This window comes from Camellia sinensis, unplaced genomic scaffold (genome assembly GCF_055761805.1).
Source record: "Camellia sinensis isolate YWXY unplaced genomic scaffold, ASM5576180v1 Unanchor1, whole genome shotgun sequence".
NCBI classification, from domain to species: domain Eukaryota; kingdom Viridiplantae; phylum Streptophyta; class Magnoliopsida; order Ericales; family Theaceae; genus Camellia; species Camellia sinensis.
In genome coordinates, this window is record NW_028128987.1 from 26,781,622 (window position 1) to 26,808,242 (window position 26,621).

Below are 26,621 nucleotides of genomic sequence, written 5' to 3' on the forward strand. Positions count from 1 at the left end.
ACCAACCTCAAGTAATTGAGACAAATTTGAGTAGACTTTACATTATATATATATATGAAAATTAATTTAAGGGTCAATTATACTTGGCACCTTACACTTCACATAAAATTTCATTTTAACCCTTTTACTTCTAATTGTGAAAGTTAATCCATTCTATTTTTAGTCAGGTTTCAATGTCACCTAATTGCGAGTTTCTAAGAAATTGATAAAAATTTATCATGTGACAACTACACATGATCATCACGTGATTATTCTCTACCAACTTCTTAGTAGAAACACAGGATTAGATGACATTTACAACTTGACTAAAAATATAAGTTGACTATCACTAGGGGTCTCCAAATGACCCATGGACAAAAAAACTGATATTATTCAACCCGACCACTCGATTGATGGTGGCTCACAATTGGACACTTTAAAAATAAAAACCATAAAAGCTAATATCCATTAGAGTGATCGAAAACCCCCAATATTAAGGACAATCAAACCCAAGATTGGTGTGGTGAACTCACTTATTGTGTTCTTCAAATATTAAGGGCAACTGTCATAAATAGTAATGAGAAGTTGCAAAGGCTGGATGTGAAGGGAAAAATAGTGGAGAAACGAAACTGTAGGGGTAGCAACGACCTACACTGATACAAAGTGGTTGTCCATTGAGTGATCATTAACATTAATAAAGAGTTTGGTTGAGAGAGAGTCTCTGGAAGAGATGTAAAGCTAGAGAAGAAAGAAGGGATAAAATTGGTGGGTATTAAGATAATTTTACCATTGCATTAACGGAGTTAGCTGACAAGGGGGTGACAGTGTGACTTGAGAGAATAAGGGATGACGGTCTGATTTCAAAACAATATTAGGGATATCAATGTAATTTACCCTTAATTTAAGGGTCAATTTTACTTGGCACCTTACATTTCACATCACATAAAATTTCATTTTAACCCTTTTACTTTTAATTATGAAAGTTAATCCATTCTATTTTTAGTCAAATTTGAATGTCACCTAATTGTTAGTTACTAAGAAATTAATTAAAAGTTAATCCATTCTATTTTTAGTCAAATTTCAATGTCACCTAACTATGAGTTTCTAAGAAATTGATAAAAATTTACCACGAGGCAACTACCTATGATCATCACGTGGTTATTCTCTACCAGCTTCTTAAATAAAAACTCAGAATCAGATGACATTTGCAACTTGACTAAAAATGTAAGTTGGCTATCACTAGAAGTCCCCAAATGGCCCACGGACAAAAAATCAATATTACCAACCCAACCAACTTATCTCATGGCCCGTCCCAACCTGCTTGAGTGACCAGCCTGTCCCAACTCATAAAAGATTTAGGATTTTAGACAAATGTTTGTAATCTAAGCCCACTAATAAACCTTGCCCATAGGAGCCCGCATGAGTAAGTCTAGTGTTTCGTTTGATTTTTTTTTTTTTTTTTTTTTAGTCTAATATTTAGTTGGTTTGTTTTTTGGTTCTCATGTTTAAAGTATTTATTTTTTTTCTTTCTGGTTTTTTTTCCTCCACTTGTAAGCATTATATGTTACTAGATTTTTTTTTTTTATATGAGATGTAAAATATATATATATATATATATATAATTAAAAAAAATCAAAAATACTTGAATTATGTTAGAAAGTAAATAAGAAAAATAACTAATGAAAAATGTGTAGAATTTAAAAATACAAGGGTAATGAAAAATGTAGAGCTCAATCCGATTTGATTTTGACTCGTAAAATTTAGTCTTATAAGTGGGACGTTATTTTACTTTTTTAAATAGATCCAATCTGTACCAATCCGTTGATTGGTCAAAATCTAAAAAAAAAAATTAAAATATTAGATTTAAATACAATAATTGCAAACTGGAGAAACCCGACTTGTCCCATGACCCCTAACTCTCACACAATCAAAAGTAAAAGGCCAAAATGAACTTCCGTGTAAAAGGAAGGGTTGTCAAGTGTATTTGCGCTTAATTTGAAAATATTTTACAATGGGTGATAGATTACATTATAATAACAAGATTTATTCACGGTCCATCTGTTTGGATATAAAATACTTTTTGAAAAATATTTTTTATATTTTTTGGTGTTTGGAATAATAAAATATAAAATGTAAATAAAAAAATAATTTTTCATAATCAATAAAAAAGATATATATATATATATATATAGACATATTTAAACGGAAAATAATTTTAACTTTTAAAAGGTGAAAGGCATTGTCCAGACTGTCTTATCAATGCCACTAGAAAAACATTATATGTATGTATAAATGTAGTGCTATCACCACTATAAAATAAAATAATAAAAAAAAAAAAGGAGGCATTTGCGAAAGGTTTTGCATTATATTATGTTAATGGCTACAAATATTTAAAACTTGTTTGAAGTGAGTGATCATTCAGCTTTTGAGCAACATGTGTGCAGGCAGGGGCAGCAATGAGATATGTGACCTATATAAACACCTAAAGTGAATTGAAATGGAGCGAAGACAACAACAATCCAAAAAGAGGCTTTTTAAAACTGTGGTTAACCTTTTTAAAACTGTTCTTGACTCACCCTCCCATCCCTCAGAACCCCATAATTAGCCTATATCTTCCCATTTTATTCTATTCTATTCTATTCTATATTATATATATATATATATATATATAGTTCATTTACTTACACTTTTAATCCATAATCTATTTCAGTTGACATTAATCCCCATGTACTCACCATCTCGTCTCGTCTTGTCTGCTATCATTATCATTTTTATTTTATTTTTCTTTGGGTGACTTTATTTTTTAATTTAAAAATAGTGATAACAATTTTCAAAATTTTTGATTTTTTTCTTTTTAATGTGTTTCTAAGTATACAAAAACTAGGAGTGAGCATGATCCGAATTGGGATAAAACTAAGACCAATCCGTTATTTACGGTTCTGAAAAAATTAGAACCAATCCAATCCGTTTAAATCATAAAACCAATCCGAACCAATCCGTTTAAATACGAATTGGATCGGTTTAGAACTACAAATTCACATAATTAAATAACAAAAAAATATATATATAACATTTTAATTTCATAAAAACATAAACATAGCGCTATATTAGTTCCACCATAGCAACATGTTTTTCTATAATAGCGACATACTGTTCTAGAATTTAAACAATCATAAAAAAATTAGTTTCACCATAAATATTTAGACCATTACAAATTAAAAGTAAAAACTAACAAACAAAAGTAATAAAAGAAGATATGATGCGGGTTTAGGTTTGAGTTTAGTTTATATGAAATAAGAGAAGATACTATGGGGGAAAATGTATAATAAAAATATAGACTATTTGTATACGGTCCAGATCGGTTCCAATTCGGAATCGTGGGGTTCAATCCGAAACCAATCCGTGGATTATGGATTTTTAATTCTTCAATCCAAAACCGAATCGCGAATTCAAAAAACCAATCCAAACCTATCGGATTGAACTGGACTAGATCGGATTACGAATTTCACGGATTCTTTGCTCAGCCCTAACAAAAACTAGTTCACTCCCCCACCACCTCCACCTCCCCCGGCCAACCTTTGACAACCCTCCAACCACCTACTTGTGACCTCTAACTAGCCCATTGCCAGCCACCACCAACAATTCACTAAGGTCATATTTGATTCACAAGACTGATAGTGAAATATTAATAATCCTATTAAATTAGTATGATATTCACTATCCAATTGGATTAAATATCCATTGGATTAATAATCTCACCCCTACCCCATTACTAATAATCCTACAAATTTATTGAATTAATTATCCATTGGATTAATAATCCTAAATCAAAATGTTAAAACAAACATAGAATAATTAGGCTCACGGATTAATAATTTTAATCTCATGCTCTAATCTACCAAATCAAACATGCCATAATAGACTAGGTTTTTTTTTTTTTTAATTTATTTATTTTCCGAACATTTCAAAAACAAAAACAAAAACAAAAAAATGACAACATTACCAAACATCACCACTCTAATCACCCAGAAATTACACAATTATGAAACGCCAGCTCTCTAAGCAGGTGTGAAGGATGATCATATCAAATGCTACAAAGCATTTGATATGTTCCCCACACATGATATGCTATTCTAAAATCAAACAGGAATCCTCTTTAAGTATGTCATATCCGTATCAAATTTTCAATTTAAAAAAAAAAAAAAAAAAAAGAATAAAAAGAGGATTGATTCTTGAATGATTAACCTTTTTTCAGTTCAAGTCGCTATCCGAGCATATGTTTAAGAAGAGCATCTACCTTTATGATTTACCAGTATATATGAAATGAATGAATGCTCTGAAAAGCATAACACAGCTGTCATCTTGTTTCTTTCCATGAAAGGTTGTTGAGCCTAAAAGACCAGCCAGCAGTCTCTTTTAATTATCTAGTTTCAAAAACTGAACAAAAAACAAGGTAGTCTCAGCTGAATCACTGCTCTAAAACATCCAACATCCAGGGTTAAGTTAAAAACCAATGAGCCACAATATTCATATGACAAGAGATAACAGAAAATTTGAATACAACAAACACGCGGCAGCATATGATCACAAAACAAAACTAAAATAATCGCAAATCAGTAGTTCACATTTGATTAGATTCTCCACACACAAAAAAACAAAACAAAACCTCTAAGAGCATCAACCTCAACAAATTTTGAGCTAAATTATAACTCAAATTCCACTTTTCTATTTTAGATAACCTTTTCTTTACGAGCAAATTCCATCAAACTCTATATTCTAAAATTCTATTTCATCAAAATATTATTTTTTATTCTTTGGAGTGCAAAATGATGTTAAAACAGGTATAAAATAAGGCCCAAGACAACAACAGATCAACACCAGAGCAACAGCAACACAAAAGGGCCAAATCCACTGAGGAGTGGTCGACCAGTCAAGCCAAATTTGAGCATTTTCCTTCTTTTGTTACAGGGCACTCACGGGACATCCGAGAGGACAACCGGGTGGACAACCGGCCATGGTTTTTTTGGCCCAACTTTGCTCCAAAAAATATAATAAAAAATAAATTAACTTATGAACAAGTGTCTCGCTTAATCAGGTGAGATGCTGTAGCAAAGTCAAAATGAATGGTTGCTATAGAGAGTCTGATGGAACACCTATTTACAACTTTTGCTCTCTATAATAGCTTCAAAACCATTGTAGAGAGCCTGATGTGGATGGTCTAAGTTATACATATTTAAGCAGATCAAACATTGGGGATTACTTGAGCTTTCCTTCTCAGAAGTTGTATGGTTTATGTTCAAGGAACTGGAAGGACAATGGTAAGGACAAAACAACGCAAATTGAGGTTATGAAGATAAATCTTATAGCACAAGATCGTGCAGAAATGCGATCCTAGATGCTGTGCAGTGGGAAAACATAACTTGCACGGTTGGGTAAAAGGCAAGGAGTGATCATTAGGAAAGCCACTGGAAAAAGTGAAGCAAAAGGCAAGGTAGAAGGCATCCATGTAACCATTGCCTGCTTTGCATCAAAATTGATTTGCTAAAAGAGATCTAGTAAAGCATCATAAATATTTAATATAACTGAGCATAGAATAAGCAAAACTTCTAGAAGAAGCATAGAATATGCCCTCGTAGTTATCATAATATAAATGAAACTTTTAGAAGCAGCATAAAATGAAATATTTTCAGAAACAAAATGTGAACTAACAAACAATCAACACGTTCAGTGAGAACAAACAACAGGACATCAACTTGAATAGGCACACATTACAAAAGAAATAACGAAATATGAGGCATTCTGCACCTCAAAAGATCAAGAAATGTCACAATGCACAATAACTGTCATAACCATGTCAAAAACTTCTAAAACTAAATCGAATTAGAAACTCAACTAAGGAAAAGTTATCAAGAGGGGCACATGTCACTTTGACAACAACTAGACACATTTTTTTTCTCTGACCATTTGTTACTCAAATTTGAAGTTAAAATAGAGAGAGAAGAGAAAAGTGAAACAAATGTGGTGTACGAGTTTGTATGATCACAGTTCATATAAGACTGTGTTTCTCCGAAAATCTACTACATAGGTTCTAAAAAGCAGATACTGAGCAGTAAGCAAAGTGGAGAATGCTGCTTTGCCTTGGACTTCGACATAACACCAACACCTATTGATAAAAATCAAAATTCTCAACATCAAATACAATAGCTATACAGTAATATATTATCCAGCAGTGTCATTAAACAAAGAAATCAATCTTTGAGAGAGAGGATCCTCAAATTTATCATGCTCAAAGAGAAACTTCCGTTCTTTCAATTTTTGTTAGACACAAGAAAGGAACTTACTTTCAACCAACATTGACCTGGAAAAGTGACCAAGAAAAGCAGACTTGCTTAGGAAATCTGCTGATCCCCACAGCACCAGAGATGCATGGTTGCATCAATAGAAGTTAGGCGGTCTCAACTGGTGTGTTTTGAAAAAATAAACTTGTATTTTGGTAAATAATTTTTTTTCCCTCTTTTGGGAGGCAAACTATATCATGGTTTGGGTGCCATGTTCTTGGTTATGATTACTTTGCTTGTCATATTGTAGTCATGTACTGCACTGGTAGAACGAGTTAGGATTTTTGATGTTGCATTGCAGATTGCAGTATCAAGTTACCCTCATGTATCTTTGACATAGTTTCATCTGAATTGATCCATGATAATAATGCCCAGTAGTGTCCAGCTACCCCATTTCTGCTTTTCTTTCTACATTTCAGTAATGATTCCTTTCCTTCTTTTCAATAGATGAGGAAAGGAAGACTAGTGGTCAGTGTGGTGACAACCAAGATGTTAGTGCAAACTCACCAGCACCAACCACAGCCACTGCCACAAAACCGTAGCCACAGTCACAACCCCAGTCCCAGCTAGTGTAGCCACAGCAACAGCCACAAATACAGCCCCAGCCACCAATACTGGTAAAACTCGTCCACACCATCGTAAAGTTAAAAAAAATAAAAATAATAAGACTTGAAACTGAAATTTAAAGTGCAGGAACACTTCACCATGATTGATGGTGGTGATCCTGAACTACCTAGGGCTTCCTATAATTATTGTGGTAAGGATTATAGTGCTCATCCAAAACAAGTTGGGATGAGCAATATATGGATTCACTTTAATAATCAATGCTCTAAGTATATTTATAGGGTTAGCACTGTGGTTGTCACAGTAAAAGGAGGTCGGAGAAGACTGAGGGACACCTAAATCAACCAAGAGACAACGAAGCCAAACAAGTTCAGTAATGGCACGAGCCATAGCACGGTACTCAGCCTCGGCAGTGGAACGCGCAACAACAATCTGTTTCTTGTTCTTCCAAGAAATCAAGGAACCACCAAAAAACATGCAGAAGCCAGAAGTGGACTTGCAATTAGTGACATCACCAGCCCAATCAGAATTAGCATAATCTACCAAGTCCAAAGAGGAAGTAGAAAACAACAGTAAATCCTGAAAAATAGTGCCCCGGAGATAACGAAGAATCCGAACCAAAGCAGCCCAATGTGTAGAACGATGAGCAAAAACGAACTGACTAACCACATGAACAGCATAGGCAAGATTAGGGCGAATAACTGTCAGATAGACTAAGCAACCCACGAGCTCTCGATATAAAGTAGAATCATCTAGAAGAACACCATCAGTAGGGATGAGTTTCACATTAAGCTCAATGAGATATCAGAAATCTTAGTATCAGTAAGACCGACACAATGAATAACCTCATTGGCATACTTGGCCTGAGAAAGAAAGTAGTCTTTGGGAGAAGAAACTATCTCAATACCAAGAAAATACCGTAAGGGGCCCAGATTCTTCATGTCAAAAGTGCGGAAAAGATGCTGCTTGACCTCAGAGATAACAGAAGAGTCAGAGCCAGTGATGATCATATCATCCACATACAATAATAAAGCAAAAAAGCCAGCAGAGGTGTGGAGAAGAAATAAAGCAGAGTTCTAAGCACAAGGACGAAACCCAAGCATAGTAACAGCAGTCTGAAAGCGACCATACCAAGCACGAGGAGATTGCTTCAGACCATACAGAGCACGCCAAAGGCGACAAACCTGTTCAAAGGAATGGTGAAAGCCAGGGGAAGGATGCATTTAAACCTCCTCAGTGAGATGACTATTAAGAAAAGCATTCTTAACATCCATCTGATAAAGAGGCCAAGAACGACCAACAGCGACAGTGATCAAAGTACGGATAGTAGTCATCTTGGCAACAGAAACAAAGGTCTCCTCATAATCAATACCATACTCCTGTGAGAAACCTTTGGCAACCAGACGAGCTTTGTAACGCTCAAGAGAACCATCATAATGAGCCTTGACTTTGTAGACCCATTTGCAACCAACCAAATTCTTACCAGCAGGCAAAGGAACCAACTTCCAAGTACTAGTTTTCTGTAAAGCAGACAACTCATCCTCCATAGCTTGAATCCAATAGGGATCCTGCCAGGCCTACTTGTAAGACTGAGATTCTGAAAAAGAATGAATAGCAGACAAAAAAGTACGATAGAAAGCAGAAAAACATATATTAGACTAACCTAACCTGTTTGGAAGATGATGCGCTCAAGTAGAATAGCGGTGTGCAGCAGGATCAGAGTCGTCAGAAGCAGGAAGATCAGCAGTAGGAGTAGAGACAACTAGTGAAGGGAGAGCCAGGCGAGGCGAATAAACTAACAACGGAGGAAGAGACGGAGGAGAAGAAGCAAGCTGGGGAGACAGAGGAGAAAAAAGAGTAAGGTCATGGAGAACAGTAGAGATGTACTCATCAAGAGGGACCTCAGAAGGAAATGGATCAATGTGAACCAAATCCTCTTTGGAAACTAGAGCAGTAGGAGGAAGCTGAAAGTAAGGTAGACGTTCAAGAAAAGAAACATGACGGGAGAGGTAAAGATGACAAGAAATAGGGTCATAACATCGATAGCCCTTCTGAGTAAGACTACAACCCAAAAAGATACATAGGACAGACCGGGCACTAAGTTTGGTCTGATCTTTATGGGGAAGAAGAACAAAACAAGCATACCCAAACACATGAAGGAGGGAATAATTGGGAAGTTGAAAGAACGGAGCCTCATAAGGAGACCGACCAGAAAGAAGGAGAGTAGACATGCGGTTAAGAAGAAAAGCAGCAGTAAGAACTGCCTTGCCCCAAAACGAAGCTGGAACAGAAGCAGAGAGAAGAGACCTGGCTGTCTCAAGGAGATAACAGTAATTACGCTCGGCTCTACCATTTTAGGCAGGTGTATCAGTACAAAAAGTTTGGTGAATGGTACCCAAATTGGCCAAATACTCACAAAACTCAGTTTTAAAATATTCCCCACCCAAGTCAGATCGTAACAATTTAATGGTAGCCCCAAACTGTGTGGTGATCATAGATTGAAATGTACGATAAGTCAGATTTAAGAGTCATAAGATAAACCTAAGTAGAACAGGTGCAATCATCAACAAAAGACACGTAGTATGTGGAACCACCTTTAGTGAGAACAGGAGAGGGTCCCCAAACATCAGCATGCACAAGTGAAAATAGAGAAACAGAAACTGTAGTACTTTTATTAAAAGGTAAAGCTAACATTTTGGCAAGTTTACACCCCCGACATTCATCAATGTTACTAGGAGAAACTTTACCCAATAATCCTAACTGAGCTAAAGACCGTAAGCGATCAACAAACAAATGACCTAGGCGAAAATACCATAAGTAAAACTAACTCGATTGAGAATCTAACTGAAATGAGAAAAAAGCAACTAGAGAGGTGGATAGGGGTAGATGCAATCTTTCTACCACATAGAGATCTCCAACACTACGCCCGATCCTAATCTGCTTTTTGGACACCTGATCCTGCGCACTACAGACAGAAGAGGAAAAGAAAACATCAAAATCAGAAGTATGAAGTTGACTGATAGATAATTAACTGACTGATTGCTGAGGAACATAAAGAACGGAGGGAATATTAACAACAGACATGGCAGAGGATAAGACAGACCCAACAAATAGAACAGGCATACCAGATCCATTAGCAGTATTAACAGTAATAGAAAAGGAAGGGGTGATACAATTTTGAAGTAAGGAAATGTGAGGAGTCATATGATGAGAGGCACCAGAGTCAAAAAGCCAGACAGAAGAGGAGATACCTGAAGAAGACCCAAACAAACCTGAATAAAGAGAGGTGAGAGCAGAGGCAGATAAGGATGGCTGTGAGGTGGACAGGAGATGTTGAAGCTGAGCTATCGGGGCACGCAAGGAAGCTAAGTCAGGATCAGAAGTCGGAACAGATGTAGTATAAGCAGCAGGAGGTCGAAACTATGTCTGAGGCGACTAAGAAGACTGAGCAGACTAACGTCCCTTCTTGGGACAGTTGTACTTCCAATGGCCTTTCTAATGGCAAAAAGCACACTCATTAGAAGCTAGTGGCCCCTTCTTAGGCTTTGCAGTGGAATAAAGCTGATGATGTGATGGGGTCGACAACATGGGAGGTTGAATAGGAGCCAAGAAGACAGATGGAGACAGAGTCTGACTAGCCGTCTTTAGACAGGTTTCCTCGGAGAGGAGCTCACGAACAATAGCATCTACAGAGAGGAGAGAAGACCGATGAAGAATGCCACCACGGATAGCCTCATACTGAGGGGAGAGAGTCGTTAAGAACTGCACTAAACGACCTTGTTCCCGAAACTCAATATAAGCATCTAGTGCCTTGAGACTAGATGGTTCCATGATAGCCAACTAATCCTAAAGACCTATCATCTCAATGTAGAAGTCCTGAATAAATTGATCCCGCTGACGAGCACTTTGAATAGCTGTTTCCAACTCATACCATTTGGCAAAGTTGGACTACTGATACACACCCAATAAATAGTCCCACACCTCCTTAGCAGTACTATAGTTGGAAAACATCATTCCAATACAGTCATCCATTGAATTATGAAACCAGGTTAGAACTTGGGCATTATCACAATCCCAAGTGTCACAGGAAGTCAAATATCCTTCTTGTTTCGGGTCCAATGGACGAGGAACAGAACCAGAAACATAGCATCATTTTTTCTGACCAAGAAGGAAATTCTTCATAACACTAGCCCAATACGTATAATTGGCACCAGTGAGTTTACATCTGATGGCTTGGATTTTGGTGTCCGTCATTGCAATAAACTAAAGATAAATGGGTCAAAGTATAATAATAACTTAATAAGTGGGCCAATCAGGAAATAAGGGTGTTAACAGTATTGAGAACAAATTACAGAGACAGAGAGAACCAAGGACAAAGTCATGAGAGAGAGTCGCGATGACGAACCGAGAGAAAGCCACAGAGAGAGAGCCTTTACACTATCATCGGTACTGCTCTTACCCATTCTCGAATATACTTATTTATAACGTCTTTTCTACTCTTGCCACACATCCACCTTAACATCCTCATCTCAACAATACCCATCTTCTCTACATGTTGTTTCTTAGTTTCCCAACATTCTGTCCCATACAATATCGCTGGTCTAATAGTTGTTCTATAGAACTTCCCTTTTAGTCTAATGGGTACTCATTGATCGCATAGTACTCCAGACGCACTCCTCCACTTAAGCCACCCTGCCTTAATTCTGTGGACCACATCCGCTTCAATCTCCCCAGTCGTTATGATAACTGATCTTAAATAACGAAAATATTCACTCTTAGATAGTTCTTGGTTCTCAATCTTTACTTCTCCTCTGCTTCCATTGTGGATGTTACTAAAATTACACTCCATATACTTTGTCTTAGTTCTGCTTATCCTAAATCCTTTAGATTAAAGTGATTTTTCCCAAATCTCCAACTTAGTGTTAACTCCTTCTCTAGTCTCATCCACTAACACAATATGATCTGCAAAAAACATACATCATGGCACATTATCCTGAATATTGCGCATCAACTCATCCGTAACTAAAGCAAAAAGATAAAGACTTAAAGTTGATCCTTGGTGTAACCCTACAGAAATTGAAAATTCACTCGTCTCTCCAGCAAGTGATCTGATAGTGGTCACCACACCTTCATACATATTCCTAATCACATCAATGTAACCTTTTATTACACCTTTCTTCTCTAACATCTACCAGATTATATCCTAAGGCACTCTATCATATGCTTTCTCAAGATCGATAAAAACCATATGAATCTCTTTTCTTTTCTCTATGCTTTTCTATTACTCTCCTCAAAAGATAGATCGCTTCCATTGTTAACCTACTAGGCATAAACCCAAATTGATTCTCTCATACCTCTGTTATATCTCGCAATCGACGTTTCATCACTCTCTCCAACACTTTCATTGTGTGACACATCAACTTAATTCCTCTATAGTTGTTACAATTCTGGACATCTCCTTTATTCTTATATATTGGCACTAAAATACTCTTCCTCCACTCCTCTAGCATTTTCTTAGTCAACAAAATCTTGTTAAATAACCTAGTCAACCAAACAACCCCCTTCTTACCCAAACATTTCTACACTTCAATAGGTATATCATTATGTCCCAAAGCCTTAATCAATTTCATCTTCTTAAGTGCAAACTCCACTTCAAAGTCTCTAATCCTACAATAGAACCTATAGTCCTGGTTTTCCTTATTATTGCACACTTCCTCCCCTTATGACCTACCTCCATGTTCCCCATTTAACTTCTTAAAATAATTCTTCCACCTCTCTTTAATCTCTTCATCCTTCACCAACACCTTAGAGTCCTTACCCTTGATGCACTTAACCTGATTAAAATCTCTTATTTTCCTCTATCTTATCTTAGCAAAGTTGTATATCCTCTTCTCTTCCTCCTTACTATCTAGTCTAGTGTATATATCATCATAGGCTTTCAACTTAGTCTCCCTCACTACTTTGTTGGCATCCTTATTGGCCAATCTATAGTGCTTAAGCTTTTCCTCAGTTCTATCATTCTATCACTTTTTAAAGCTCTCTTTTTTCGTCTTTATTACCGCTTGGACCTTCTCCCTCCACCACCAAGTTTTCCTAAAGTTGGGTCCCTTTCTTTTCGACTCTCCTCCAAGAACTTCCCTTGAGATTCTCCTCATACAATTAGCCATCGAGTTCCACATTGTGTTAGCATCATCTTCCAAATCCCAAGTATCGTCTTTATCCATTCTATTCTTAAATGTGACTAGTTTATCCCCTTTTAGGTCCCACCATCTAATTCTGAGACACCCACTATCTTTCCGAGTTTGGTATTACCCTTTAAAGCATAAATCTAGTACCAAAATACTATATTGAGACGTTAAGCTCTCTCAAGGAATCACCTTACAATCGCTCCATTTAGACGGTCCCCTTTTCTTACTAGAAAGTAATCTATTTGGCTCCTAATTGACCCACTCTTGAAGGTTCTCAAATACTCCTCTCTCTTCTTATACATAGTATTAGCCACCACTAGGTCAGAAGCCAACGCAAAATCTAAAATACTCTCTCCAATCTCATTTTTATCACCAAAACCATGCCTACTTTGCACCGTCTCATACTCTAATTTATCGACTCCTACATGGCTATCATCATTGTAGTAGCCATCTTTCATCATCTCAATGGTCATTCTTTATCAGTCATCTTGCTCTCACACTCCACAACAAAATGGAGTTGCCGAGAGAAAGAATTAGCATTTGATTAAGGTTGTCTGCACCCTGTTAATTAAAATGAATGTTCTCAAACTTTTCTCATATGCCCTCTTCTAATCTTTTTTTTTTTTTTTTTTTTTTGGGGGGGGGGGGAGGTCAATCAGTAGGAAGGTAATTACAAATATGATAAACATTTTTTTTTAGACTCAGTATTCAGTCTAATGGACTGACTAATCTGGGAGATCAATCCCACCATCCACTAGAGGGGGACCCAATTAAAGTAGAAGTAAATATGATAAACATTCATCAAATTGGACAACTGAAATTCAACAATAGCTAGAAAGCCCAACCATCAACAAGCCTAACAACCACCAGTAGTCCAAACTAAAGCAGAAATGAACAACTAAATATACAACCCCCATATTAGGAGAGAAATAAACCCTACGAAAGGTATCAAACTCCTTTTCATAGAGTTCTTCTAGTAAGACTCCCCATTCTATTATTTTTCCTCACGATCCTCCTTTCACCTTACCCCTTTGCATTTTGGCTATGTTAGTTTTGTTCATCAACTTTCACCAAGTGGTGACAAGTTTGATCCTCAGGCTATTAAAAGTGTATTTTCTTGGGCTACTCTCGCACTCAAAAGGATTATCAGTGTTACAATCCGGTCTTGCATCATTTCTTTGTTTGCCATAGTGTTACTTTCTTTGAATCTACACCTTACTATTCTGAAACCCTAGATGCAAATGGCGTAGCTCATGATCTCCCTCTTCCTAATCCTAATCTTATTTCCTTCCTTGGCCAGTCTTCCACTCCTCCTATTAAGCATTTGTCTCATTTAGATTACACCATGGTTTCTTCATCACTTAGTCCCAGTCCACCAGGTTCTCCACCTCATGATGTAGATCTTCCCATTGCAATTCAAAAAGGTAAGAGAACATGTACTTTACATCTTATCTCTAATTTTGTCTTATATGCCTATTTATTTTCATCCTATTCCTCGTTTCTTACAGAATTATCTTATGTTTCTCTTCCTAACTCTATAACAGAGGGTCTTATCTCATCTGGGTTGCAAGATAGCCAAGGAAGAGGAAATGCATGCTTTGAAATAAAATGATACTTGGGACTTGGTGCCTTCTCCTCCGGACAAGTCTATTGTAGGTTGTCGATGGGTGTATGCAGACAAAGTCCATTCTAATGGCACCGTCAATCGATTGAAGACCCCAGCTTGTGGCCAAGGGGTATACCCAAGTTTATGGGCTTGACTACTCCAAGACTTTCTCGCATGTGGCAAAGATTGCTTTTGTTCATCTTTTTATCTCCCTTGTTGCCACCTTTGATTGGCCTTTACATCAAATGGATGTGAAAATTTCTTTCTTACATGTTGATCTCCACGAGGAGATTTATACGGAGCAACCTCCTAGATTTGTTGCTCAAGGGGAGTCAGAGTTAGTGCGTCGTTTAAGTCTTTATAAGGCCTAAAATAGTCTCTTCGCGCTTGGTTTAGCAGATTTAGTAATGTCGTAATTGACTTTGATCTTCAAAGGATTGGAGCAAATCATTTTGTGTTTTACAGACACACTGTGGTTGGTAGGATATTGTTGATTGTGTATGTGGATGACATTGTGATTACAGACAATGATTGTAGTGGGATTCAGGAGTTAAAACTATTTCTGCAGAATAAATCTCATACCAAAGATTTAGAACAATTGAGATATCTTTTGGGCACTGAAGTGGCTAGGTCACATCATGGAATTTCTCGATCTCAAAGAAAGTATGTTACTGATTTGTTAAGTGAAACATGGATTCTCAATCGTAACAATTCTCAATGCTCCTATGGCTAAAAATGCCAACTTCATAATCCACGCAATGGTACAGGAAGCAAGCATGAAAAACTTAGGTTGTCAGTTAAAGTGAAGCGCATTTACAAAAGTGTGAACACTTTTTTGCGCTATTCTATTTTTTTGTTTTAAAAAACAACTTATTAGTTTTAACCTTTAGATCATGATAATATTGAATAAGCCTTTAATTTGTTATACAATTACCAATATTATGGTATGATACACTACACACAAGTTACGGTTGGGGAGATTAGAGTGGATGTGGCCCATAGAATTAAGGCAGGATGGCTTAAGTGGAGGAATGCGTCTGGGGTACTGTGCGATAAATGAGTACCCACTAGACTAAAAGGAAAGTTCTATAGAACGGTTATTAGACCAGCGATGTTGTATGGAACGGAATGAGAAACAATATGTAGATAAATGAGTGTTGTTGAGATGAGAATGCTAAGGTGGATGTGTGACAAGACTAAAAAAGGCAGAGTTAGGAATGAGTATATTCGTGAATGAGTAGGAGTAGCACCGATACAAAAAAGGTAAGTTGAGAGAAAATAGATTGAAATAATTTGATCATATACAACAGAGGTAGTAGTGAAGAGATATAATACAATGACGATAGATGGAAGTGTTAGGGGAAGGGGCAGACCTAAATTGGCGTGGGTGAATGTAGTAAATAGAGATATGAATCTCCTTAATTTGACTAACCAAATGACCATTGATAGAATTGAGCGGAGAAGAAAGATTCATGTAGCCGGCCCCATTTGATAGGACTTAAGGCTCGGTTTGGTTTGGTTTGGTTTGGTTAAACTACACACAAGACAACAAGAAGTATAAAAGATATGCTTAATCATCATTTTGATTCAACCATGTACTTTATTTTGATCATGGCTATCAAATATCACGTAGTAAGTCTGCTGTAAAACACAGGAGAAATTATATAAAAGATACGTTTAAATGTTATATGATTAGTTGGCCACTTGATTTTCATAATTGTTTTAAAATTTACTTCATATAATTTTAAGTAATTGAACAAGCCTATGTAACATTTGCACCTATAATTTTTGTACAACTGCTTAAGACTCTTAACCATTTTAGTTAAAATTGTTAAATATATGGCTATTTTGTTTTTATTTTCCTATTATATTAGGAATCCTTTGGCATTATACATTATTTTTTTAAATGTGCACTTTACTTCAATTAAGTACGCGCTTTGTGCCCAGGCTACCGAACACCTTTGCGCTTAAGTGTCCCTTACACTTTCACCAATAGCAGGTGCCCAGAGGTGGTGGGGAAGGGACGAGGGAATAAAAACTTCTTTTGAAAATAAGTGAAAACACCAAAATCTTGACTAAATATTGAAAAAATGTTGCCACTTTTTTTAAACGAAAGCACTTCCGTTTTCAGTGTACTATTTTTATTTTCTTTCTTTCTTCTTCTTCTCTTTTTTTTTTTTTTTTTTCGGGTAAAATGAACCCAAAAGCTTATTTGGTCTATTGTTTTTGATGTATATATATATACATATGGTTCAAGCCAATGATTGAGTAGGGGCCCAAGCCCATAGTACACTTGGCCCAAGGAGATGCCCAAACACATAGTACAACCCCTTGGTATGACCAGCCCAGTGGATAGTAGATGAGATCGGGCTCAAAAGTACAGGTCAAGCTCAGCACCCCATTTTGAAGGATGACCACATTCACTTGATCGGGAAGATAGTGAGTTGGTCAAAAAGGTCCATTCCCAACCTAACCAAGCTATCATGGTCAACTACTCGAGAGGCCAACCTAACCTAGAGCATGGCACACATTTTATGCATGTGACAGTTGGGACACGTGGCACAACATAAAGTGGTCCTTCACACCTACAACCGTTGTCAGCTAGCATGAAAACATGCATCATACGTTAACCTCCTTGATTTTGGCAGTACATGTGGCACACCTTGATTGAAAGAGAGGCTAACAGAACTAGTCCCCTTAAGTGGAGTGTAACCGTGAGAGGTGGGCTCTATATATAGACATCTAGTCACATTACAAAGGTATGCTATTGATTCTACTCTAACTCTCCTATTATCTTTTTCCTTCAGGGTTGTTCTAACTTGACCGTCAAAGGGCCCTTGAAAAGGACGCCCACCAGTGAGTTCTCAAGGATTTGTTTGCAGGCTCATCGAAGGAAGCCCAGCTCGACATTGTTAGAACCCAAACCATTTCCTTTCCATCTAGCCCGTGGGCTGCCAATTTACTAATGTCATCAGTTTTTGTCTCAAAAACCCTCAAAACTTGTGCAAACAAAAAATCGTTGTTTTCATTTGTTTAAAAAACGCAAGTGCATTCTTCTTTTTGGCTGAATAACAAGTGCACTCTTCACACACAAATGAACAATGATTATGCCAGTTGGCCACACAATGTCACCTATTCAAATAGTGGGGACTACATATTACACTAATGAATATTTATTGACCCCAACAGTAACTGACAACCCTATCCCCTTCCCCTATCCACTTTATCTTTCTCTTTGTAAAGATATCCTCCCCATTCTAAACGAAGTGGTGAAAGAGGTATCAAAGAAGAAAACATGCTTTTGTTTCTAATTGACAAAAAAATTTGAAAAAAACCAAGGGGTTGTAGCCTGCGTGGCTAACCCTATGGCCACCAAGTCTTTCTTAAGGGAAAGTCTTGGGTTTCACTCTTTGGAGTGGAATAGGAAGAAAGACTTAAGTGCTTGCAAGGAGAGGATGAGAGTTCAACTCTCCCAAGGTGCTAATCTAACAACTAACAACTAAATACTAACTTTCACCGATCAAAAAAAAAAAAATTAAAAACAAAAATAAAGAACAAGAAAAATAAAATCATTTACAAAATTTAGGAGCAAAGAAATATGATAGAACTGACGAAACTAAAGAATATAAGCATTATCATAGACTAAGGGAATTTGAGGTGGAATTTTCACTAAAGAAGATTAAATCAGGTAAGGCATTAGGACCAGATTGTATACATATTGAGTCTTGGACATGCTTAGGTTAAAAAAGGGTAAATTGGTTAACAAATTTTTTTAATAAGATTCTAATGACTAAGAAAATGCCTAATGAGTGGGAAAAAAATATTTTAGTACCTATCTATAAAAATAAAGAAGATATCTAAAATTGCAACTAATATAGAGATATTAAGGATTCGTTTGGGAAGTGGGTTGGCTTTTTGGCTTTTTGATTTTTTGACTTTTTTGGCTATTTTAGCATGGAGCTAAAAAGCCTAATCTGGGAAGGACTTTAGACTTTTTTGGCTTTTTTGTGAGAGAAAGAATGTAACGATTATGGGTTGGATGTGATATTTTGTCTTATTGGGCTAAAAAAACCTATTTTGTTTTTGTGGCTAAAATAGCCAAAAAAAGGCCAACTTTTGCTTCCCAAACAAAGCCTAAGTTAATGAGCCTTACAGTGAAATTATGGTAGAGTGATTGAGCATCGCTTAAAGGTTATAACATCAACGTCAAAGAATTAGTTTGCATTTGTGTTCGATAAATCAATTATGGAAGCGATAGATTTACTAAGAACATTAACAAAAAAAAAAAATACAGAGAGAAAAGAAAGGATCCAAGTTAATAATATGGTTGCCTAGAGACAACAAGGTGGATGTTGGAGAAAAGAGGTGTGACCTATAGGGTGCCTCGGTGGTATAGATTTTAATCCTTTTTTTTTTACCAGTCCAAATATGTTTGGAGTTTGATCCTCAAGATATGATGTGTTTTGCATATTAGTGTGATATGATGCTTTTGTTAAAGTTGAACAATGCAGATGGTTACAACTTACAGCTCACAACTAAATGCCAATAGGTTAACCATATTGCAATAGGGGTGGTTGTTCATAGGAGAGAGGGAAGCAAACATAACAGTAGTGTGAGCATTCAAATTTCCACAAAAAGCATCTAACAACAATAATTAAATAAATTCATAATAAACATGATCGTCTCTAGGATCATTTTTCACCAGATGGCCATGACCCAAGACTAGCACATACTATCGTTGTCCTTTACTTGGAGGATATACATATTTGAATCCCAATATGATATCCCTAATGGGTACAGTGTAACTAAATTGGAAATTAAGACTAAAATAAAGAAAAATTTGCATCTTTGATGAAGAAAAGGCCAGCAAAAAATGACTCTGGGCAAAGATGGAACGTTATTCGTGCAAATGCCACAAAGAATGTAAAACAGAAATGGGTTTGTTTCCAAATGCTATGTGAAAGAGATCTAAACAATTTCATTTACTTGCAACACATACCGTATTAAACTAATGACACAATTAATAACACATTTATGAATGAAATTACAAAAACAAATCGGGGTCAGACAATCAAATTCACAAAGAAGCCAAAAATTGAAAAAGAAAAAAAGTCAAACATTTACATAAAAGAAAAAGAGAGAGAGAAGAATCGGATTGAGGAGTTACTGTACAAGGAGAGAGAGAGAGAGAGAGTACATTCGATGATCAATCAATCGGAATGCGAATCATAATAGTTGTTGGTGTTGTGGTCGTGGTGTTCATCGAAATCGGAATCGGAATCGGAGTCGTAGGAGGAGGAGGAATAAGAGTAAGAGTAAACAGGAGAAGGAGGGAGGCAAAAGAAGGTCCAGAGACAGAAAGCCAAACGGCCAAACTGTTGGAGAGGGAAACAACACACCAGATCTAACAACTGATCGCTGCTTATCCTTTCTGGAAAACATGCTACGTATTGCCATACATCTGCGGATATGTTCGCCACTGTTAATACTACCAAGCTGTTGAACACCATTTGCTTCTTCTTTCCTCTCCACTCTCTCCCTCTCTCTCTCTCACTCTGGTTTCAATTACTTGCTTGTCATTCTTTCTTGTCTCTCTCTCTCGTTGCTTGTGAATTGGGTTTCGTTGACCCTTTCCTGGCTCATACCAACCAAAACTCTCGGATCTATTGAAAATGGGTTCGATTATCTTGTAAAATTACAACTCAAAATTGAAAATTATTGAGTCCAAGTTTGGCAATTGTAAAATAATTTATCTTTTTTTTATTACATTATCTTTCTATTTTTTTACATATTTTTTTATAAGAAGACGAAAAGTACACTTATTTAGATCATCCCAAACAATTCCTGAATATTAAATCCTAGAATATTTTAAAAAATTGCAACTCAAAATTGAAAATTATTGAATATTGAATGTTAGAATATTTTAAATTTAAAAATTGTTTGTAAAAAAAATAGCTATCAATTAAAATAAAGTATACAATAAAACTTATAGTGATGGGGTGGAGTGCTATGGTGGTTGTGGGATGGTGGCAAGGCCAACTTTAACACTGCACTTGGATCCTAACTAAGGTAAAAAAATAAAAGGAATGTTTGTATTTCCTCACTATTGTATTTGGATGGGTGAAAAAATAAAAGATGTGAGAGAGGAGTATGAGTGAAATTTTATTTTATTTTTTTCTTTTGTATTTTAAGGCAATAAATGCTAATCCGAACCAAGCTGACCCATGTCACCCCTAGTATAAGCCACTTCTTGAATCATATATGTGAGTATTCGTCCTAACGACTATTAGGGGACATAAATATGCTAATAATATTGGGTATTTGTCCGTTACCACCAGACTTCTTGCATCATCCCAATTATTGCTCTCCTCTCTAGAGCCCTCCTCATCATCACCTCTCTCGTCCTCTCCAGAACCCTCTTACCCTTTTGATGTATACCAGCATACCAGTTTCTTCAAGTCTGCAATAGTCTTGTAACACTCTCAAGCATTTGTTTCTTTTCAATCTCCAACCTTTTCTTCTCGACTTTAATAGATTTTTCCTTCTCATTTGAAGTTTTTAACTTTGTCTCTCCCCTTTAGTCTCTCTAACTTCATTTCCAATTCATGGTTTCGTTTTTCTAGTTTTTTCTTCATGTTGTTGATTTATGCTTCCTTTAGGTTCATTGATTTGGGAACCTATGAGAGAAAAGAAAAAAAATGATTAATTAAGTAATAAGAGAAAAGAAAAGAAATGAAATGATTGTGTTTTCTCTCATTTTTGTTTGGATAAGAAAGAAATAAAAGAAAAAGAAATGATTATGATTTCTCTCATTCTTGTTTGGTTAGATTTCATTAACAGAAAAGAAAAGAAAAGAAATTATTTTATGTTATATTACCAAAATAACTTTTTTATATTTTCAATCATTTTATTTCTTTTATTTTTATAAGGACAAAATTGGTATTATGAAAATAATAGTTTCTTTTCTCTCTCAACCTCTCCACTTTTGGGAAGATTGAAAATGAGACTTATAAGAGAAATGAGTTTCTCTCCATTTCTCTCAATTTCTTTCCATTTCTCTCCACTTAGATTATCCAAACAAGTAAGAGAAATGCATATCTCTCCATTTTTTTTCTTTTCTCTCCAAATCACTCAATCCGAACATAGCGTTAGTTCTTCATCAAAAGATTTCCTCATTTCTTCCATTTCCAAATCAAATTCCTTCATTTTCATATCCAAACAGGCGCTATGCTCGTCAAGGACCTTCTGAATCTCCACCTATAACAGATTAAGCAAAATTAAATGTGATTATATTTACTAGAATGTTGGAACTTAAAAATAATTAAAATACCTCAATCCATCCAAGTCATATTCAAATATCAATTATCTTAGGTTTTTATAATTGACAATCCCGTTTGACAAAATTTGTTTTAGTTATAATTTTATTCGATCTTTTATTTCAATGAGGCTATTAGTATTTTAATGCTAATCCAACCCAAATTGTGTCTATGCAAAAGAGTTGTGCAAGTAGTATGTCAATTTTATATTAAAAAAACAAAGATGATCGGGGTTCATACTCTAACAAATTTCCTTTTTTTGAAACACTCATTCCTTCCCAGAACTGTGTTGTAAGCGAACTATCCACTTGACTTTGAGATTGTTTTTTCAATCCCCAAATGTTGTTTTTTGTGAACCTTCCATTGCTTGACTTCCCATCACGGTGGTCCTCATTCTGACTGAACTTCCAGGAATTGAACGGTGACTCTTATTGACTGGACTCCTCAGCCTGTTTCTCCAGTCCCCAAGTTTGGTTTTTTGTCAACCCCCATTCCTTACCAGAGTCCTCATTTTGACTGGACTCCCAGGAATTGAAAGGCGACTCTTTCTTCTTTTTTGATGGAGATTGAAATTCCTTACGTAGAGCATCAATATTTGATAGTGTTTTTACAAATGGTGGTCTGGTTCAGAAATGAACTGGGCTATCTATTTGAAGAAGAAAATAAAAGAAAAGAAAACCTGTTTTTATTTTTAGTTTTTATTGATTTGATTTTGGACTGAGGAACTTAATAAAAATATATAGTGATTTTGATATTTTGGAAGATAAATTTTATAAAAAAAAATTAAGAAAAGATTTTAGAAATTTTTTTGGTTTGTTTGATTGTATATTTTGGAAATAGTGTTGGAGTGTGAGAGTTTAGAATGATTTCATATTTTGTTGTAGTTGGGTACATGCGTGTGAGGGAAAAAGTATTTGTAATTGAGTATTTGTATTTAAAAAATTAGTAAATTTTACAAATATGTGCATTGATTTTTTACAAACAGCAACTTTAATTAATTTTTTACAAACAAATTTTGGAACCCAAGGGAACACAGGATAGACGGTGACAGTGTCCTCACTGGCACGTGGACATCAACCTTGTGTATTTTATAAATATCTGTGTGGACAGTTTGGTAAATCTATATTCCACTATCATTTTAAACACATTTTCCAATACAACAACTCCAAAAAAATCCATCTCATCTTCCCAAACACAAAAACTAAAATAGTCTACTAAGAGCAACTCCAACCACACTCTTTATTTTTCACTAGCTAAAGTACAAAAAAAGTTCACTCTTTATTTTACCTAATTAGTTTAGCTATTCTGTATTCCAACCATACTCTTTATTTTAACTAGTCATTCAAACTAACTTAACTAATTTTCAAAATAAAAAATGCTATATATATTACTATATTTTTCATAGAATGCCACATTTTAAGTGCTACTTAAATTTTTTATTCACAATAATTGCGATTATCAAAGGAGCTTAATGAATTTGTACTTAATATATTCAATTGTAAGTGTTGAATTACATTATCAAACATCAGCTTACCTAGCATATTAATTAAATTGGATAGAATTAGAGAATATATATATGTGTGTGTGTGTGTATGGTTATGGTTGCAACCACTGATCTACATCAATAAAAGACGCATTGAGGAAAGGAGAAACTTGTGTATCATTCGTCTTTGGGCATATGGCACCCTCAAAGTCATATTAGCTCCTGCACCTCCGCACATGTACTCTCCAGAGAAAGCAGTCCTAAAAAAAAAATTAAATTAAACCATGCAGAAACAGAGAAGAAGAAAAAGAATATATAATAATGGGTAATTTTAATTAATTACTGGTCTCTGGTGGGGTTATTGAAATCGTTCCATCCCTCAGGAGCAACAATATCAGTCATTTGTGTGTAAGCAAATACCACTGTGGAGAAGGGCATCCATGCTCTACCTAACCATATTCTTCCAGTCCCTCCCACAATGCAGTTCACAAATGCAAATCCACTGTTTTCATCCTTTGAAGCTCTTTCATGCGCCGTTACTACTCTGTTTATCACCTTCGCCCCTAGTGCCATTGGGTTCGCAATCGAACTCAACTGGCAACTCTGTATTCATTTATTCATTCATCCATTCATATTCATTATCATTATAGCCAAATTACAGAAGTATTGCCAAAGACAAAGAGAGATAAGCAGAGTATAGTATTATATATTACCTTATACAAGGACCTAGCATTGCCAAAGATGAAGTCAATTGAACCTTGAATATAGCAATCTTTGAAGTAATGGCGAAACCTATCATCATGAAGGGTGTCTTGGGCTCCAAAGAATCTGCAACCCCAAAATGTAGCTTGGTTTCCTGCTATCCTAATTGACAATTATATATGGATTTTGAATGCAGAATCAGATTCAGCAGCAACAATTGACAATTATATAATCATAATTCTAGTACTAGTACAAGTACAAGTAGTAGTAGTGGTGATATTGTCATTATCAGCAGCAACAATTGCAGCACCACTACCAAAAGCAGATTCCGCAGCAACAATTATATATGATTTTGTAGGTGATATTGTCTTAAAGCAATAGTTGCAGTACTAAAATATGTTGTATATTTTTTTCGGTGTGGAGTAGGTTCTAAAGAAACAACAGCAAAATCAAAATGAATTGGATAATTTGCCGTTTCACAAGAATCAACAGGCCATAATTCAATAGAAAGGGCCCTATCAATAATAATGACATGTATCAGCTCAACTATATGAATTTTGGCTTCTACATCAAGATACGAAATTGACTGCAAAAAGTATATTCAAGCTTTCCACTACCCACAGATGTATGGAGCATAAGTCAATGGTGCCATCTAAAAAAACACATACAAAATAGTACAAGAAATCTGCCTAATCCCATACAAAATGATGGTTCCAATGCCTAATCCCATACTTCAACCTAAAACCCCAAAGAGAGTTGGCTAATGTTCAAAATCATCTAGACACTCCCCTTCCACATTGAAGTACTTGACAAGTGAAACTAAGGTGAGATATACATGGTCATATATTATTAGATTAGAATTATATCAAATTAGATAATAATTATGTTTAAAAAAAAACAATCAATGCTATATAACCATGAGACATACAACAAGTCCAATAACCGTTATAATAACCATAAAATTGGTGAATTAAGAAGTGTTGAAAATTATAATCTACAATTTTGTAGAATATAATTATGTTGAGTAATACATTTATCTATTGAAAGACACATTTATATTTGGATAGGAAAATAAGGAAAGGGATTATAGAAGTGTGAGATTAATCCATCTACAAACTTCTATGTTAATCTTATATAAAGGACACTACTGTGCTACAAGTAAAATTAAAAAAAGAAATGTTAATAACATAGAAATATATTCTGATTGAATTCTATAAGTTCATATCAAATGAGCTATAATCGACTCCTACATTCCATGCATACTTGCCCCTCTAGCATGTGTTATGTTTTACATCTTTGTTGCCACATGCTTGTATGAACCACATTAGCTTAGATTAATTGTTGGTAAGATTTTTTTTATAAGTTTACTCTACTAATTTTCAGTAATTGTTAGTTAGATGGTCTATTTTCAACAAATTATGTTCTTCTAACTTGTTCACCATTTCAGTTGATAAATGTAAATAAATTAATGAAGTAATATCCTTTACAAAATACTAAATTCAGCCAAAGTAAATCAGTGGCACCAAAAGCTACTGACAACTATCTACATACCTCTTATTTTTGTTTGGCTTTAACCAACAATTGATCTTCTTTCTGCCATAACATTACATTAGCAATGCTGAAGTGTCAGTTCCAAGAAGTCAATCATTTTTAAAGCAGTTAATTATGCATAAGTGTCTCTTTGAGAAGATATAAATATAAATACAACAATAAGTTTATATTTATATATAAGAAAGAGGATGATGAAATTAAATGAGAAGATCCACCCACCCTTAGAAAGACCAACAACATACATGACTCCAAATATTTAGTAGATGAATCAGACATATCAGCAGCAAGTGATTTAAGAATTATCATTTACTTGTGACTGTGAATGAAATTCTAAATACTGGTATCTAAAAAAAATTAATAAAGATGCCTCAATGATTTTGGCGCAAGCAACATTGACATCCAAAACATTAACTCAACAATGCATATCATAGCAGGACTTTGGTCACAACTTTACTGTGGTTGGCAACCACTAGAGGCACAACTTAAGTATCTCCATGATAAGAGAACAAACGATTTTGCATGTTGGCTAAATATGCTTTTATAAGATGGCATCAACAGGTTGAGAAGTATGATTCACTACATATTCAACATGTATTTTCTTCATTGCAAAGATCAACATCAAAACTTACAAGTAGCTTGGATCTTAACTCTAAAATCTGTAAATGCTACCAAAACTCATAGAGAACTCAACAAAGACACATTAAATTAAAAATATATTCAACACTAACCTTGGATGTATAAGGCAATAACTTCTTAGCACTTCCAAACAAATGGTTGTGGTCCTTGTGAAGATTCATGGGTATAATGACAGAAATGTATCCTGTTTCCATGATAATGACCTTACATTAAGTTACCATTCTTTTTGAGGACTTGATCTATTCCTCAAATTCTATA

At 35.4% G+C, this 26,621-nt stretch overlaps 2 long non-coding RNA genes across 2 annotated transcripts; both read right to left on the bottom strand.

Moving 5' to 3' along the window:
- Positions 1 to 4,107: 4,107 nt before the first annotated feature.
- Positions 4,108 to 20,340, bottom strand: LOC145814221 (uncharacterized). Its single transcript, XR_014357561.1, has 2 exons — positions 19,873 to 20,340; positions 4,108 to 4,416 (listed from the first exon to the last, which is right to left on the bottom strand). It is a non-coding gene; the product is annotated as an uncharacterized LOC145814221 (long non-coding RNA).
- LOC145814222 (uncharacterized) lies at positions 6,146 to 9,846 on the bottom strand. The gene is made up of 2 exons (XR_014357562.1): positions 8,550 to 9,846; positions 6,146 to 8,449 (listed from the first exon to the last, which is right to left on the bottom strand). It is a non-coding gene; the product is annotated as an uncharacterized LOC145814222 (long non-coding RNA).
- Positions 20,341 to 26,621: the final 6,281 nt, after the last annotated feature.